The sequence below is a fragment of the Alligator mississippiensis genome, chromosome 1, assembly GCF_030867095.1.
Source record: "Alligator mississippiensis isolate rAllMis1 chromosome 1, rAllMis1, whole genome shotgun sequence".
Classification (NCBI taxonomy): Eukaryota; Metazoa; Chordata; order Crocodylia; family Alligatoridae; genus Alligator; species Alligator mississippiensis.
Window position 1 is genome coordinate 130,589,912 of NC_081824.1, and position 15,053 is coordinate 130,604,964.

General features: G+C 43.6%; 1 protein-coding gene across 3 annotated transcripts in view; it reads left to right on the forward strand.

Moving 5' to 3' along the window:
* ESR1 (estrogen receptor 1) overlaps positions 1–15,053 on the forward strand; it is a 295,315-nt gene that overhangs the window by 47,285 nt on the left and 232,977 nt on the right. The window contains exon 1 of one of the 3 annotated variants that reach the window (XM_019488302.2): positions 14,818–14,908. The exons of the other annotated variants lie outside the window; for them this stretch is intronic. The gene's annotated coding sequence lies outside the window, so the exon portion shown is untranslated. Of the gene's footprint in view, positions 1–14,817; positions 14,909–15,053 lie in introns of those variants that run through there. 3 annotated transcript variants of the gene reach the window in all.

The window sequence follows — 15,053 nt, forward strand, 5'->3', positions numbered from 1 at the left end:
CCTGTGCCATGTCAACCTGGCCTTACACACCTAGATCATCCCTGTGTTGCCTGGTACACCTGATCTAGCATGTAAGGATTTGCTGTCTGGGTCATGGGGATCCCTACAGGCCCAGAAATTTGGCAGGAGAGGAGCAGCAATTAATGCTGCTACCACTTCCCAGCTGCCAAATTTTTAGGCTGAGGGAGAGCCCTGTGGCCCAGATTACATGGCTCCCCAGGTTGGATTTGGCTCATGGGCTGGGGATTGAGCACCCCTGTTGTGTGCTACTACCTCATTGTAATGAAGGCTAAGTGCATATTTTAGCCATTTAGCTTAGAGCAATGAGGCCACATATGCCACGCAGGGTAGAGTGGATTCAGCTGACCAAGGGCACAAATTGACATAACTGTGTTAAGAATTAATTATGTTATGAAAATTTCTACTGTGAAAGTAGAAATTCTGCATGTCAAAGATGATTAGAGCAAGAGGCTTGGATCTTATAATGCAGGTATATATTTAACTTGTCACTGACCTTAGGATTTGAAATATACTGAAGATCAAGAATTAACCAATATTATAAATCACCCAGAATAAAACACAAAGCCATTTTTGTTGTATTGGTTTAGTCCCAGGTGCTTCTGCCTTGAGTAGTGGGCTGGATTAGGTGATCTCTGAGGTCCCTTCCAGCCCTACATTTCTGTGATCCTATTTCAAGCTTTAGACATTTTGGGATTTCTGCATTTTGCTTGAATTTGCCATAAATAAACCATTATATTAAAAATAAAAACATATTCATTAGCCAAGTATCAGTGTGAGCAAAAGCTAACCACAGCATCTCATTAGCCTTCCAAAACTAATAAAACTTATTTACGGGACAAGCTCAAGGAATCCACCTGTTGAAGTAACTCCTAAGATACATGCTCTAAAATAGCTCATCACAAAAATATATATTCTGAAATGATAAACACAAATCTCTTGGTAAAGTCAACAGTCTCAAACATGAAGAGGAAAAAAAAATGACACACTGAAATATTAAGTAAAACGACGTGACCAAATTTTAATCTAAAATATGAATATCTTTTAGTGGCCCTTACTAAAAGGAATGTTTTAACTAACAGCAAATAATTACTGTAGAATCCAGTCCTGCATAAGTATGGTATTTTTGCACTAGTTGCAAATACTTTGTAACTATATACTCTGCATTAGGACCATATGAAATACAAAGAGATCTTTTAATTGCTTGTTTTCCAAGACATGAGCTACAGTGTATGGAGATTATACAATGTGGTTGTGCATCTGTTGCATAACAAGATTGAAACTGGAGAGAGGTATGGCACAATATTTATTTTGCTGTTTGTAATTCCAGAATATTTTGCAATGATGGCTAGTGAAAATATAGAAGTAGTCAATAATTTTTAAAACAGCTTTTAAAACTATTCTGAATTTACAGCTAGCCACAGAAACAAAGGACAATCACACTTGTCTTCGCTTCGCTAACTGTTGGGCACAGACTTATATTGGTGATACTTATATGAGTAGAGAGTACAATAACGTTCCAAAACATGACTGATAAAGAATCAGTTTGTATCTTGTGCGTTGTTTCAATCACATTATTAGTTTTTGCACAAATGCATTGCAAGAACTTATATATACATGTATTTCCTTACTGAAGCACGGTAATAGTCCATCTACTCAAATATTTTGTCTTCAAAAGTGACTTAAATCAGATGCTCCAAGGGAATGCAGCCACGGAGGGGGAAAAAAAAAGCTTGTGTGTGTATAATAATCTGATCATGGGTAGAACAGTTTTTCCTGACTTCCATGGCAGGTGCATTACATTTTCAATCATGGTGATTAATAGCACATATGTTTTCTCTTCTAGCTATTGCAAATGCATTCCTTATTTTAAAGCAGGAGTCAGTTTCACTGAAGAAGTTGTCACAGCATCTCACCAGAAGTTACAAATATAAATCTACTGCTCTGTGTTGTTGGTAGCTACAAACATGGGTTTCAAATATCTAGATGTTCTTCTTAAAACTACCTTACACCAGCAGCTCAACCCCCCACTCAAAAGCCTGGGAAAAACAAAGTTATCTTTTCTGAGTGCCCAATACAGGTGATACTTCCCCTCTTACAATCAGTGAGTCTGTGTATAAAATAAAACAAAAAAACCCCCTTTATTATTAACAGGAGAAGGGACATAATATTCATTTGAGTAAATACAGCCACAATTAATGAATCTATTCTTATACAAATAATAAGTAAAGCACCCACCCCCACCGTGATTACAATATCCCTACCTGCAGTATGAAGATCTGATATACAGATGGCCCTTTGATAGCTCCCTTTCCTGCCCTTTCCCTTTCCATCTCAGACCTTCTTAGCTTTAACAAAGTTTCAGAATGCATTTTGGCAGGTCCATCCCTAGACTAGGGAAGTGCTTCCACAAAGAGACATCTTGCCATTGCTATTAGTCGGATGCTGCCTTTCCACTAATCCAGACATAATTATTGCAACTCTACTAGTTCAGGGTAGAGCCACAGTGGCAGCTCCAGTGGTCCACAACCTGTCCCATTTATAGTGATTGAAAGTCTATTATTAAATTGCAGAGGAGTTGCAATAACATTTTAGGACACTAGAGAGGAATATGCCACGAAGCAAAGCAGACTTTTGTTCCCCCATGTTCTAGTTCCAGTACCCAGTGGTACACAATTAAGGTTATAGTTATGGTGAATATTCAGGTACAGCTCTGTCACTTTTTGGTTGAACAGTATGAATAACAACACTTTATTTCATTTGTAGGAAAAAAACCTAAATGAATGTTAACCAAACCAAAATGGCCTTACTCTCATTGTTGGTGTCATCTGTGTCAACAACCTCTGCACATTCCCTCTCTTTCTTCAATTCATTGGTCTTAGTGCTACAAGTTTCCCATGGTTAAGAGGGTATGAATGCACAGTGTATAAACTGTGCATTCATACCCTCATTAACACAGAAAATTTGTTCAAACAGTTCTGATGAATTCATTGGAGGGCCTGGATTACAAAACAGCCACTGCATTATTGACCTATCTACTTCAGGAAGAGCTCCATCTTGCTGCAGAAAACAATGCAGAAAAACAAATAAAGAAAAGGGAATGCTGAAATAATAAATAACTCTGACCTTTCTTTTTTGGCATCAAATTATGTCCTTTGATCTTCTCTGCCTCAAACAAGTTAACATCTGCCAAGAAAGAGCAACTGTTACCAACTCACTGAGGTCCTATTTGTTCCACTTGAGAGGTGACAATGCATTTTTGTCTTTCTAGAAAAGTATAGAAGCAACTTGGAAAACTTTAAGTGAACTGCCAACAGTGCTAGGGGTATTCCATGCTTGTGACTTTAATCAGCTTGTGACCATCGAACCTTACTGATAGTGATGACTGATGTTGCTTGGACAATACTTGATGCTTGGGAATTTTTGTGTGTATCTTCCATATTGTGATGGCCAAGAACTGAAGTTTTGCCATACCTGTAATATAAGTAGTGATGTGGTAGTTACGCTCTTCTAAGTTTGTAACCACAGCTTCCTTGGACAATTGCAACTTACCAGTGCTAAACATAAGCTTCATATATTTCCTGTTTCTAAGTGGTTTGACACCTTCATTCATGGATTTTTTTTTCCTCTGGAAAAGGGTAGTCTTTACATTTATGAAATAGGAATATAAAACTTTGAAAGGGAATTCTGGCCATTCCCCAAAAATGATTTACCCAAGAAATCCCCCAAACCACCACTTCAAACTCATATACAACTATAAGATTCAAATATCTGAAACACTAGAAACACCCTAGAACAGTGGGGTCCCAGCTTTTTGGCAGATGTGCAACAAATTAAGCCTTGTGTCCTCCTTGAGTGCCACTCTGATCCCCTTCTCTAGCCTAGTCTGCTGTGCTGCTTTCTGCTCCCTGCCCTGTGATCTCTGCCCTATCTGCTGCTCTTCTTTCTGCTCCCTGCCCTACCTGCTCTGTGCTGCCTGCTCCTCCCTTATCTGCTGCATGCCACACACACAGACTGCCTGTGCCACTTGTAGAACATGTGCTGCAGATTGGCCGTCCCTACCTTATAACATGCCATAATTAAAAGTAGGGGGGACAAAGGCACTACCAGTGGTCTGCCACTGCAGTAACAGGGAAATAATTGGTTGATTTATACTCAGGAGATCCTAGGAAGTAGGTCATGCTCTGTGCTACAGAGAAAGGCCAAAACGCCCATGGTCCTTGGCAGTCTGACCTAGGAGAGAAATTCCTTCCTGATCCCAAATAAATATGACCCCATGAAGAAAGTGGTAGATTCTGCAGTGTTATCAGGCTCGTCAGTAGTTTGTTGAAGTAGTGGTCAACTGTTTTCTTTCAAGGCATTGCTTTGATTCATTGGCATTATAACCCTAGATATTTAAATCTGTACTTTTGAAACAAGTACCTATTGTTTTATGTGTGTACACTACTTAGCACAATGGGGTCTAATTCATGATTGGGGCCTCTAGGTGCTACTGCAGTACAAATAATAATTATAACTGAAAGATTTTTGGCATCATCATTTTGGTCCAGGCTCCAGTGGACATGACTATAGATTTATTAAGTCAATTTTAAGACTGGAAAGTTTCCCTGAAGTAAGATGGAGCCCTCATACCTGAGGCATAGAGTGCTGGAAAGCAGTAAAATATTTTTGCAAGTTAGCAGAGTGAAATATTATTTCCACAGTTACTAATTTTGACTTTTGCAATGGTAGAGGATGTGTGTGTGAGGTCAGAGGTTCAGGCCTTGATCCAGTAAAGTACTTAAGCACATACTTCACTTTAAGCTCATGATTAGCACTTATAGAAGTGCCCTATGCACAATAGTAAGGGGGATGATGCACAGCTTGGTCTGGTTTTCTTTGCAGGTTATGATTGAACATTTTTAGTCAACACCATCACTGATAAGATAATTTCTTAGGTGTGCTTGTTGCAGTATCCACTAGGAAAGCCCATAATCCTTTACTGTTTTGGAGCTGTTTAATAGCTTCTTGGATAGCATTTAAAGTAACACCACCCTAAATTTTCTGGTACATTTACTGTGAATTTGAGGAATTGTTGTATTCTCTGGGAACTTGTTGATGCCCAAAACTGTTGATGTCTTATGGGGGTTTCACTTGTATATAGAACTTGAGGACAATTTTAATAATTGGTTATTGGTATTTTTTTAAACAATGCACTGGGATGGGTTATACAGATCTGAAGCTGGCCACCAAATCCTTAATGTGCGGTGGTGCACTCAGTCAGCCCTGCTCTGTGACACTTTGTTATTTTGACCAGGGATACTGGTTTGCTGCTTACCTAGGCTTTGCTTAGGTTCTGGTTTACTGGTTTACCCAGGCTTTGCTTAGGGTCTGAACAGGACTCCTGCAGCCAGCAGCCTCCTGGCTGGGAATGAATGCTTTTAATAAGCTATAGTTGGATGTTGCTTTCTTGGCAATATGAATCTGGATCACGTGCTAATATGAATGACAAAGAGCCAGCAGCATGAGCATCAGATGGCCACCCAGGAATGACAGCTGCTCCATATGTAAGGCACACAGCAAAAGGAGCAGTGACAAAAACTCATTCATCAAGTAGAAGCCTTGCTGCAGCTATTGGAGCCTGTTAGTATTTCCCTTCCAGGACCCATGATACAGCAGCTCTACCAGTGAGGTTCTTGAAGATGGGCTTGCAGGATGACCTGGAGGGTTTTTCTGTGATGTTTGAGTGGGTGGTGGCCACTGCTTCAGCAGGGTTCTGGGCTGTGTGTGGCATCCTGTAAGTCCCCTACCTTATGGGAGCATGACAGGTTATATATGAGGACTTGATGTGGTCGCTATACAAGGCTATGTTTGTGTGAAAGTGGTTGTACTGGACTGCACTGGACCCTGAAGAAGGAATACCAACTAGGATTCTGGGACAAGAGGTACCCTTTGAAATTCTACCCATGTGTGATGGCCCAAAAACTAGAGGTGGAGGTGGTTATAGGCAGAAACTTAAACCAAGATTTAGGTCATTGAGCTCATATGTCCAAGTGTTTCTGGGTAAGGACTAGGCACTGAGGCATTGGGCACAGGCCTAAGTCAAAGCAGTAAGGTTTATGGAGAATTAGGTGGTTGGAAGGTGACCATGGAGACAGAGCAAGAAAATGCAGTTCAGATGAAAGCATTAGCCTGGGGCAAAGGATGACTTCGCTGAGAGAACCAAGGGCTTGATAGTCTGACCTTGGGCTCTAAAATGCTAATCAGAAGACTCCTTACAATTTCTGGAGACTTTGGAAAGTTGTGACAGGGCAACCAAGATGTGTGAGGCCCAAAAAAGAATGAGAATCTGTAGGTTTCTGGCAGTCCCCCAAGAGGGAGAGCCGAGTTGGGGAAGCAAAGTAACCTCATGATGAAGAACCATCCATGTGTTTTGGGCCAAGGTTGGATCTTGCCTGCCAAATACTGTATTAGGAGCTTACTTTTGATAAGGGGGTCTGGGTCACTTGTATGACAAATACCCATTCATGGACAACCATGGACAGCAGTCAATAGGGACACAAGCCAGCTCCAGTCAAAATGACCCTCCTCATTCACATAACTGGAATTGAGGTAAAAGTCCTACTCAGTGGAGGGGCAGATGCAGCCTATTTTAGGAACACCTGGTGCAGACTACAAGGGCCCCTGAAATGTATTTATGGTCATGCTCTAGCCCTATTGTAGTACTTGTATGTGATTAACTTCAGAGCACTTCATTGTGGGACTGGCCTATCCAGTTATTTGGGGCCAGTATTAAAAGTATTTTAGGGCCTTGTTACATGGTAATTTTAGGCAGCTCCTGGAACTCTTAACCTCTGTATTATCCACACATTAACACCTTAAAGTGGTTTCAAGCACTTGCTTTGCAGCTGAATTATACCACTCAAGAGTGGGATTATCTTTGATCCACACTACCCAGCTCCTGTTCCATTAAACTGTGGACACACCCCACAGATGTGCCTCCCAGTAGCCCAGGATGTCTCATACCCCCATCCATAGAGCAGGGATAGAATCCTGCCCTGGCTTACCAGCTCTCTAGTGACAACTCACAGCTATAGCTCCTAGTTCTGTCCCTGCTCCCCGGGCCTCTAGTGACAGCCACAGCTGTGCAGGTGGGGGACAATCAGAGAAAGAGTCTAGCCTTTAGGCCTGTGTGAATAGGGAAGTATTCAATTTGGATTCAACCAATTCAGAGGACAGTGATTCAATTCTGGGATTTGGATCACTGTCCTGAATTGATTTGGCCAAACCGGTACCAGAAGATTAGGCACCAGTTCGGAGAGATTCAGGGATTCAGACATAGACTATAATGGGGAATCACTGAAATACCTTTCCTGCTCTGCAGACAGAGCTTATGTGCTGTTTCTACATCCCTCCCCCAGAGCACTGTGATTGGAAAGGGACTCAGGGAAAGATCACAGTCACTGGCCAGCTACAGATGTAAGTCTTTCCCCCCCTGCTTCCCCTCCCTCTTCTCAGTTTCTGTTCCCCTGCAAGACTGCCATCTGAATCTCCGAATCACTGAATCTTTCTCCAAATCTTTTCCAAATCCATTCAGAGGGTTTTTTTGGCCTCCTGATTTGATTTGGAGATTTGGCCTCTGAGTTGGGCCGAATCTTTGAATTGAATCAGCAACCAAAGCTTCATGCACCCCTACTAGCCTTAGGTTGTGACTGTTCCAGACTCCAAGCTAGCACTAACATTGCAGCTCATAGCGTAAGGTGTGACAAGGCCCTTACAAAGATGCTGGAAAGATTTGAGGGCATCTGGGAGTCCAGTGGGGCAGGTCATATAAACCCATGGATCTGGTAGGGGTAAACAAGGATCCAGGAAAAAGCTCCCTAAAACTCATCTAATGGCACACTTCCCTGCAAGAAATCCTAACAGTGTTCCAACCTTGTTAGAGACAAAGAGGGGGAAATGGGCCTTGGCCCTGCTGTTGGTAGTACATAGGGAAGTAAGAAGCCATTATTAATCCATTCATAGCATCAGTTTGGGCCCCAGGCACAAGGACTTTACCAGTGGGAGAAAGCTGGAGGAGATCTGATCACAGGTCTCAGTTCCAAGACCCAGTTGGTAGGAAGTTCAGCATTTAGCTTGTGCCCTTCCTTCTGTGGGCCATCTTGGCCATGAGAAAACCCTGGCCACTCTTTTTGGCTGCTTCAAGTCTGAGATTTATAAAAAGGTTGAGGGCTTTTGTGCCTCCCTGCTTTGTCAACATATTGTTCCTAAAAAGGTGGGCAAAGCCCCTTGAGTTTCTCTTCCTGTGGTGGACATCCTTTTGAAAGGCTAGCTAATGACCTGGTTGGGCCCCTATAGAAAAGTACAGTGAGATATCAGGAACTACTAATGGTATTTCATTGTTTCACAAGATACTCAGAGATAATATCATTAGGTACTCCACCAATGTATAGGCTATCAGCAGGGAACTGGTAAGGTTCTTTGCCAGGGCCAGAGTGCCTTGGGAAGCCTAAACTACTCTGTGACCAACTTTATGCTACGATTTAATGAAAGAGATACAGGTTTCCCTCACTTTATGCTGTACATGGGTTCCTGTTAAATGGTGCATAACTTGAATTTGTGTAAAGGGAACCCACTTTACAATGTAACTAATAGCGATACATTCCAAGACCTCAATTGTACTGACCCCCAGACCCATTTCTACCACTTTTACAAGAGAATATTGGTACTTACCAACAGCAGACAGTACACACAAGCACATAATAGGGAGAAACACGTGTCACAGACAATGAGTGAGGAGCACAGATCCACACAGGAAACCATATTTTGGTGCATGCCACTCTCACAATGCACTGCACAAAGCAGCTGCCTGTGGGCTTCCACCACACTGATCGCATAAGAGTGATTTTACCTTGCATATAATGAATTTTTGGTATAAAAAGGGTCATTGCATAAGAGTGAATTTGCACATACAGAACTTGCATAAAGCAAGGGAAACCTGTACATAGCAGGCTGAAAATGATGACCTGTCAGACTTCATTGGCAAACAGATGGTCTGGTGGAGTGCATCAACCAGACCTTGAAAAAGATGCTGAAAAATTTATTGCTTTGGACCCCAGCCACTATGACCAATTCCTCACTCCCCTCTTATTTGTTGTGTAGGAGGTATCCAGCCATATACTGCATATTCCCTCTTTGAACTCCTGCATTGGATACAGCTGTGGGTTATCTTGAACCTATTGTGAGAACAGTCATAAGACAAAGACGTGTAATGTAACTTCAAGCTCCTTGAAAGTCTGGAGTCAGGAAGGAATTTTCCCTCTACATGAGACTGGCAAGGACTGTGGTATATTTTATTTCCTCTGTAGTATGTGGCATGATCCCCCTAAGATCAGTTGAGCACCTATTGGCCAATTGCTTCTCTGTCATTGCAGTGGCAGGATTTTGGCAGTGTCCTTGTCTCTTTCTTTACAGAGAGTATGTTGTATGGTGTTCTTGTTTTTTCTGGTTGTGTGTCTTGTGTGTGTTGGAGGGTAGTGTTGAAGTGGTGATTTGGGGGGGTTCCACAGGTAAGTTCGATTGCCTATGAATTCAAGGGACTAGACTTGATGGCTCAGGAGCCCCTTCCAATTCTTTGTTCCTGGGACTGGAGGAATTTCCTTAATGCTCAACAGTATCAGGGATGGTCCACCAACAAGGGTTCTGACACATGCATAATTAAATCTGGAGACAGAGAAGTCTTGCTACTTCCTGGTACAAAGTCCAACCACTTGATGATGTGTCAGAAGCTAACAAAATACTGTAAAAACATGGGTGAGGCCAATTAATTTGAAATAACCAAATAAAAGGAAAATGCTGCATGTCTACTGTATAATCCTCCTGAAATTCAGGAAGGCTTTGGAGAGTTTGTTCATGGCACCTTATCTGAAGGACTAGAATTAGGACTTAAATGCTCCAAGGATCCAAAAAAAAAAAAAAGATGGAAATTCCTGTGACTTGCAAAATATTGTTGTAGGTTTGTGCTAAGATTCATCATGGTAGCAACCCCCCTGATGGATATGATTAAAGACTGCAGCCCTAGGGTCTGTAACTTTGGAACGTGTGAAAAGGCCTTCTAGAAAGACTGTTTGAGCAAAGAACTGCCTTGTGTAGCTCAGATGTCTTTGAAATTTATCTTGAAGCAAGATGCTTCAGAAATAGCAGGCAGGCAGTATTGTCATGGAAAACACACAAGTAGAAACACCTGCATCTAGATATTAGCCAGAACATTTTTACCTAGGGGATGGCATACTCTGTCATTATAAAAGAAGGCTTGGATGTGAAATTGGCTGTGAATGCCAGGACCTAACCAGAGACTACTAGATGTCAGGGCCTCCATAAAGGTACATAAATATGCAATGAGACTATTGTGTTTTCATTGTTACCCAAGGCTATTTTGTTCTATTTTAGACCTAGGATATTGGGTTTGCTATTCTACTCTGGCCTTGCTCATGGTCTGAATGGGACTACTGCATTCCCTTTTTTGGTTTGTCCACTACTGGAGCCCAGAAAGTGATTTGTCATGTACACTGAAGCAGTGGAGTTATACCACATTTGAGAAATGCTGGATGCAAGGATTAGGGTTTCCACATGAAGCTCAGGCCACTGTGGAAGACTTATTGCTATAGGGAGCAAAGTAATTCAGCACAAAGGCAAGTAATGCGTTTCATACTTTGAAGGACTCTTGGGCAACATCCTGTTCTTTAGGCAGTTACATGCTGGTGCCCAAAAGGAAGCATTATAAGGCAACAGCCAGATGTACCTCAAAGACTGATTCTGCAAACTTCTTTTCTCTACTACAGATACTCTAACTTACCAAGACAGAACGTCTTAGAGGTGAAAGAAGCGAAAGAAACCCACCATGACATCCCAGTCATCTCATCCTACTTTGGGGCATAAATAGTTGTTTTAATATTTCTGGCAAGAGATTTGAACCAGTTCTTGTGATTCCAGCCCCCTTTGGGAGGAACTGCTTGGCTGGCTTAATACACACATTAGCTTGTATTATTACAGACCTTATGGTCTTGGACAAATTTTCAACTGGTTACACCATCTAGTTCGCCTCCGTGCTTATTTCTGACAACTTTCCCCATTCCTTTTTATGAGGTCCTATTTAAACAAAAGTCTTTTTCTTCTCTCTTTGGATGTGATAGAAGAGGTTCTACATCAGCACTGGGGAAGAGGTCTCTTTTCCTACTCCCAAATAGAAAAGGCTGGTGATGATGCAACTCAGACTCCAGGAAACTCAGCTCATTCCTCGTGAACTGCTAAGAGCGTGTCACGGCGGGGTCCTCGCGGAGGGCCGTGATCTCCTTGAGGCCCTCTCACCACGCTACTTTGGCCCGAGGGCACCCTCCATTCTCGCCCTCCATGTCTTGATGGAATATGTAATAGGGAGGCTGCCTTGTGTTTCCTCGGGCACGTAAGCTCCTGGGCCCCTCATGGGTCTCCCCGTACGATGGGCGCTACCCAAGCACCCCAGCCTTATGGGCTATGCGTGGCTCCTACCTCCCCTGATACCACGCCCCAAGCCTCGCAGATGTAATAGATGTTGTCCGGTCTGTACGCCCGCTTCCCGGGCCCCCTCTTTACTGTGGCCCACTCTGGGCTCCCTCTCTCGTGCCCATACTCTTGCTGGGACTCTCGTCTAGCCCACTCTGGGCCTCCCCTGCTGGTGTGGTTCCACTCAGGGACTCTCTAGCAGGGCTCCAGTCCTATGGGCCAACCGCACGGGCACCCTCTCTGACCCTGGCTCACCGCGCTGCTACTCCCTGTCTTCTCGGGGCAACCGCAGCGCCCTGCCTCGGTCTGAGGGGTGTTACCGCACTAGCCTGCGGCCGGGCTCGCTATGCCCATCTCGGGCTTCTCAATCCTATACTATGGCGCTCCCCCTCTTTGGGGCTCGCCATGCCCACACGGGGCTTCTCCATCATGTACTATGGCGCTCCCCCTCTTTGGGGCTCTCCGTGCCCCCACGGGGCTTCTCCATCATGTACTATGGCGCTCCCCCTCTTTGGGGCTCACCATGCCCACACGGGGCTTCTCCATCATGTATTATGGCGCTCCCCCTCTTTGGGGCTCGCCGTGCCCCCCCACGGGGCTTCTCAATCAGATCGCCCCTCTTCCTGGGGCCGGGGTCTATGTTCCCCCACACGCAATCTGGGGTCTAGGTCCCCGTCTGCAACCTACCGGTTGCGCCTGCGACCCACTGGCCGCGCTCCTCGCTGCCAGTTGCTCACGCACTGGCGTGCGAGCTGCGCCTTCCCTGGCGCTATGAAAATAACGCGCCCTCTTGGCGCTAGGGCACCCCACACTCTCTGGGGTCCCTGTGATTGAGGCCTCCTCCAACCCCTACAGCCTCACCCAAGCCTCCGGGTGTAATGAACAGAGCCAAACATAAACTAGAGCCTCCTGGCTATAACACAAACATAAAGCCCCCTGGCTAAACCCTAGTGCCCATCCTCTCAGGGCTATCATGAGCTGTACTTGCAAGTCATGCTCCTTTCCATATCCTCACTCCCAGAGCTCCTGCCTCCCAGGCTGCTGGCAGAGAACTGCTAGCCTGGCTTCGGCCCTGGGCTTTATAAGGGCCAGGCCCTGCCTCCTACAGGCAGCTGGTTCCCCTTGGTTGCTCTGGCAACCCGCAGCTGTGCTCATTACCTGAGCAAGCCTCAGCTGGGCTTGTTATGTCAGGTCAGGGGGCACTCACTCGCTCCCTGGCAGTTTCTCCTTTCTAGGAGCAGGGGCACCGAGGTGCCCCGCGACAGAGCGTTTCAAAGAGGAGTTTATCAGAATTTTTAGCATGGCCTAAACAAGGGGTATCAAATTCATCCAGCCCTGTGGACCAGAGGAGGGGTGCAGGGCCAGTCGGTGGGCTGGATAAGTTCTACAAACTGTTCCTGTGTGCCCTGGTCCAAACTTTTAGCCATGCAGGCTCAAATATTACATATCAGCCTACCTTTCTTTGAAATGTTTTGGAACATTTGAGCCAAAAGGAACCATTTTGAGAACCAAAGATAGGAAGAAAGGCATTGTTTAGCTTAGGGAGAGCCCTGTCATCCAGCTCACAGTGTGGGTCTTGGAATAGCCCACCTATTGCATGCAGCATGTGCTGATCCAGTCCCTGCATGCTGCATGTGGTGGTGCACAGGGCCAGTCTGAGGCATGCACTGGCTCCAAGGCTCAGGATGGGTTTGTGAGCCCAATCTGCACCAGCCCCAGAGTCAGTATGTTGGGCTGGTCTGGTACGGGCACCACATGAAACACACGTCCTGGACTGGCACCCCATGCAGCACACCCAAGACTGGGCCTGTGGACCACACACAGCATGCACCAGACCAGTTCCATCTGGACCTTCAGGCAGCACCGTGGGCCAGATGCTAGGTCTCCACAGGCCAGATGTGGTGTGTGTATCTTTGACATCCCCAGGCTAAACAGGGCGTTTCTCCCTAACCTCATGCCCAGAAATGGCTTCTTTTGGCTCAAATTTTCCAAAACATTTCAGAGTGAGTAGATGCTAACGTTTAAAATTCGAGCTTGTGTGGCTAAAAGTTTGGTAATGCTACAAGTAACTGAAAAATAGTTTTTAAAATAGAAAGCATAAGCAACTTTAATGAGAGCTAATACTAACTGTATTGCCCGCAGTTTTCTTTTGATCAGGTTTTGAATGAAATAGTCATTTCAGGAACAGAATATATGATCAATTCCACCTTCCCTTAACATTTTGATCATATTAAAAGCAGCATGTTCTGCTAATCAGTGAAAAAAGTATGTAGTACGTCCTCATTTAGTATAAAGAGCAAGCAGGAAGAATCACCAAAAACTGTAATGTTTAAAAATTATAAAATTAACCAACTTAACTTTGTCATACACATTTGTTTAATTTAAAAATTATTTTAAGCAGCTGCTTCCAACATCTATATTTTTCATTTGGGAATTTAGATAAACTTTTTGCATCATAAATTAGCCATTCCCCCATTATTGTATAAGCTAACTTAACATTTAAATGTAAAACTGGGCATCCTAAGTCTCAGCCTCTTGGTCCTAATCATGTTCACAGCAGGTTACCAGGAAACAGCAGAACAGATGTTTCCCAGGTCAACATGTGGACATTCAAACATTATAAGCCTTAAGTAATATGTTGAAGAGCTAATCTTTTGCCAATGGTGTAAGAAGTTCCTAAGGGACTGGTCTGGTGGTCTGAAGGTTTTATGTTCTTTTGCAGTGAAGATTTATAAAGTAGTTGGATAGATAGATGGTGCTGTTCCCTAAGTGTCTATCTCTAGGCGTTTCCTCCCTGGGCAAATAAAGCAGCATTATTTTTCTGCAGTACTACGGAGGATTCTTGGAAAAACAGAGTGTTCTTTCTTCTATTATGTGCACTCAATTCTTTTTTTTAAATGCAGCAGCTAAAAACATTTCTGTTTTTATAGTGTGGGGTCAAACCAATGAAGTGTATGGTCTCATGCTCAGCAAATTTTGGGGCAAACTTACAGTCTACTCTTCATTCTAAGCTTGCTATTTTTGTTGTGATTCCTAATAAAATGGAAAGCCAGGAAAAAAAAAAGGAGAGAAATAGATTGGGACACTTCAGTATCTTTAGGGTTCTTTGCAGTTCTAATAATTTGTATGTAACAGCTGCTTTACCTTAATCACTCCCTCCCCTAAATTGCTGTAGCTTCTTTTCCAGCATCAAGAATCTGTTTCAGGGTCATGCTAGATTTTTTTGCTTGTTTTTGTTTGGTTTTTAAGTGTGACTTTCTTATCTAGCACTCCCTAATTTTCAACTGGGACTTTTAGTTTAGTCAGAAACTTCTAGAGGTGAGAATACAGAGAAGATTGGAAACCCTCAAATTTCCTTTTCATTCTTATGGTAAGGATCTGTGTCATTTCTTTCATAATTCTGTCCACCAATTTGTCTTTTTCTGTTTCAGTAGCCCATGTACCATCCTGCTGGTGTCATTTCATTTTTGATCAGTGCAAAAAGGCTACTTCTTCCTTTGTGTTTTTTCCCCTCA